This window comes from Anarrhichthys ocellatus, unplaced genomic scaffold (genome assembly GCF_004355925.1).
Source record: "Anarrhichthys ocellatus isolate YVR2014 unplaced genomic scaffold, GSC_Weel_1.0 scaffold3, whole genome shotgun sequence".
NCBI lineage: Eukaryota > Metazoa > Chordata > Actinopteri > Perciformes > Anarhichadidae > Anarrhichthys > Anarrhichthys ocellatus.
Genome location: NW_022280033.1, coordinates 2,876,926 through 2,880,739, shown reverse-complemented (window position 1 = coordinate 2,880,739; position 3,814 = coordinate 2,876,926). Strand labels below are relative to the sequence as shown.

The following is a 3,814-nucleotide window of genomic DNA, read 5'->3' as shown; positions in this document are numbered from 1 at the left end:
TCTGTCTCTCTCTCTGTCTCTCTCTCTGTCTCTCTCTCTGTCTCTCTGTCTCTCTGTGTCGGCCAGGCGGCAACCTCTGAGTCTAAAAAGTGAAGCCAATGCTGAAGTGCCTTAAAGTTGCCATTATTTCTAATGGCAACTCCTCTGATGCAAACAGAAGTCCCTCTCTTGATTTATTACCTCAGTAAACATTGTAAACATGAGTTTGTGGTCTCCATCTCTAGTTTTTAAGTCCTCTTCAATACAGACAGTTACCAGTCTGTGTGTTGTGCATCCATTCTGCACAGAGACCGCAGTCTGAGCCGTGTCAAGAGCTTTTCGGTCATGTATCTGTCATGCAGAAATGCCCCGGCAGCCTCGGTAGACTCACTTTGAATGTTGCACACTTAGAACGATGACGGCAGACTGACGGCGCAGATGAAACTCCTAGTTTAGTTTGATCAGCAGCTTTTGCACAGAATATAAACGGTGAAAGACAGACGGGGAATGTCTCTAAGTCGCATCACTGCGGAAATAAAACAACAAATGACATTTCAGTTAAGTTGTCTATGCATTTACATTAAAAACAAACATCGGCATGTGGCCGGTGATGAACAATAATAATTGAGATAAGTGTTTGCCCCATCTAAATCCAAACCTGGTAGTTAATAATGAATCAATTAAAGCGTAGATAACAGCTTAATACAGGGTTAATAATAACGCAACCTCAGAAACCAAGATTTGACTTTGCCGTTTTATCAAATGAGTGTAACTTTATTTATCAAATCAAATTCTAGTTCTTATATTGAAGTGGAAGACTGGAGATGAAATGTCAGAGTAGCTTCTCATCTCATCAGTCTGCAGAGCAGGCAGCTGGTCTGCGCTGGGACTGCACTGCTGGAAGCAGGATGCTGTTTGCTGCTTTCGGTTATTACACTGGCTTCATGTTTGTTTGAAGAGGGGGGAGAAGTTAATGCACTTCTCTGTCACAGAATTTTCTCTGTTTCGCTGCGAGATCTGAAATAATTTGACTTTATATTTGAGAGCCTCAGAGCTTGTGTTATGTCTGTCTGTTCAAGTGTCTTAGTTGGGTTTCTAATTTGGCCTTTGAGATGATGCGATAGTGAAAGCTGAGAGCGGTCCAAGTCTCCTTGTTGTGTCTCGTGTGTGAAGTCCTTTAGATGATTGTGGTATTCTGTATTAGCCTCTAAACCAAAAACTAGTAACCGGCAGTTTTTTAAGCCGTTAACCCGAATTCTTCATCTCCGGCTCATTCTTTTTTTTGTCTGTCTGTATTGGCTGTTCTCCAGTGCCCATTGGCGAAATCTGTGTGAGTTCATGAATACACATTTCTGCTAGCTTTGTCCTTTGTATGCCTTTGTTGACTGCCTCCTGAATCAATATTGTATGAACAGCAGGGTTACCCGAGCCCGGCGCTAACACACCTGTGATTTGTCTATTATCTCAAATCTAAAAGCCACTTTCTGTTCCGGCTCCGTTATCTCCCAAACCCTCGCGGCTCAGTGTGCAGCTCCGAAGAAGTGTTCTCTCTTTGTGACGGGTCAAAGTGATTTCAAGTAATAGATCAACATTGTGTTGAGTTATTGACGCCTCATCTGCCGTCAAGTTGAAGAACGGCAATTTGACTTTCAGTCCGCTGACATTTAAACCCCCCACTGCACAACCTTGTGTTTCAGCCACTCAAGTGTGTGTGTGTGTGTGTGTGTGTGTGTGTGTGTGTGTGTTCCAAAATCTAAATATCTAAAGCTGCGCTTAAGTCTGCTCCCTTGTTTTGTTGCTCAGCGTAAGTGATCAGATCAGGGCCTCTCTTCCCTCGCAGAGGACGTTGTTTTCCTCTCATTATCCGCCGGTGCCTTGGCTTTACCTTGACCTGAGCGCGCCACCGTTTTATTACAGGAGCTGTCTCTGTGCCAATTGGAAGGAATAAGAACAAAGCACAAAGTCAATTCAGCTGGAGAGGGACACAGGAGAGAGTGGCCTTGTGTGGATGTGAACACGCACACACACGTACACGTACACACCGCAACACAAGGGTATAGCGAACGTTCTTGTTTGTCTCTGCCATTAGTCACTCCATGCAGAAGTGATTTAGTGTCTAAATTACAGGCTCGGCTCCGGCTACATCATGCTCTGCTTTAGCATAACAAAACGATTAAAAGGATTTTTTTAAAAAGGCCCCCATCTCTGTGACGAATCAGAAGCGGACTAGCTACAATAAATAGCTTCCAAAAGACACATTTCACCATCCAGGGTTTTACCTCATGCAGTTCAAAAAGTTTCAGAAGTTTTTCTACTTTGAATTATATCTTGCCTGATTGCACTTCAAATCTGATGTTGATAAACAGCCTATTTCCACATTAGCCTTTTTCCCTTCCCCGGTGGACTACCCATATCCTAGGTTGACACAGACTGCTGCGTGTTTTCTGTGTCTTATTCGTGTTTGATCGTGGCTTTGACTTGGCAGTTGTCATAATGAAGAACAGGACCAAAGGTCTATAACCAGAAACATGTAAAAAGCCACTTTACCCTTCCTGCTCAGCAGCAAACAGCAGACAGACTCAGATAAGACACTAGCTGGTGAACGTAGCGGAGCATTTAGCAGCTAAAGACACAGATGTTTCTCTCAGGTGTGGGTGGAGACCAAAATCAAGGCTAGAAGAGAGTGAATGTCGAACTTATGCTGGAACACAAACACGACTCCTAATGATCATGTTGCTCCGTAACAGCTGGATGTGAAATTATCGATTTAAAAGATAACGATATGTCAGCGTTGTGTTCACAGCTGGTTTCTGCTGCCCCCAAGTGGCCAAAAAAGGAAAATCTGTTATTATAGTTTGAGAAGAGGAGCTTGGCGTCATTAAAATCAAACATCCTCTGGGAACATAAATGCGCTCAGAGAATGATCCGCGTGTTAGATTTGAACATATTTTACAGTGTGATATCTTCACGGACAGGAGGAGCAATTTCAGTGAGCAATAACTCTTTCAATGCTCACATGGGCATGTCAATATTTTCTAAGACTTACTTGAAAAAAAATGTGAGCTTATCCCTTAAGTGTTCCATCTAATGGGCACTTGAATTTTTTTTTTTTTTTTTTTTTTTTAATGCTGTAAAATAGCTCACTGGTGACCTCATGTTTCCCAGAAACAGTTTTCCTTTCAAACTGTTTTGTAAGCAAATGCATCACATTGTGAAAGTAATGATTTTATTTTAGGTAGGATTAGGTAAAGGTGCATGCAGCTCAGTCTTTCCTAAGAACGAGGAAACAAGAGAAAACATTCCAATCAGGAACTTGACACCTATTAGTGCCGAACGACTCAGAGCATCGAGATGCTTTAGTGTTTCTCGGAAAGTGAGTGATTTGTCGTTTTCTATCTCCCTCGTTTCCTCATTACACTCCCCTCTCTCCATCTCAGCTTTCTTCACCTTTTTCCGTACCTTCCCTCTCACCTCCCCCCTCCCCCCCGTTCTCATCTTTCCTCCCCTGCCTCCTCTCACGCTCTTTGTCTGCATTTATTCCCTCAACTCGAACATCCAACACAATGTTAAAAGGGATTATTGTGTATTTTATACATTATGCAGGTTGTTGTGCCGGACGCTGAGCAGCGCCACTACAGTCGATTACTGCCTAGCTCAAGGGCACCTAAGCAGTAGTCGCTTCTCAAAGTTGTCTTTGACCCGACATCTTTGAGATGTTCTGAAAACTGTCATCTTGTCTTCACAACACAGATTCTTTTTTGAAATTCCAGAGATCAAATCTCAACACATCTCTCTCTCTCTCTCTCTCTCTCTCTCTCTCTCTCTCTCTCTCTCT

General features: G+C 42.9%; 1 protein-coding gene across 3 annotated transcripts in view; it reads left to right on the top strand.

Moving 5' to 3' along the window:
• atrnl1a (attractin-like 1a) overlaps positions 1-3,814 on the top strand; it is a 199,824-nt gene that overhangs the window by 84,641 nt on the left and 111,369 nt on the right. The window lies entirely within an intron of this gene.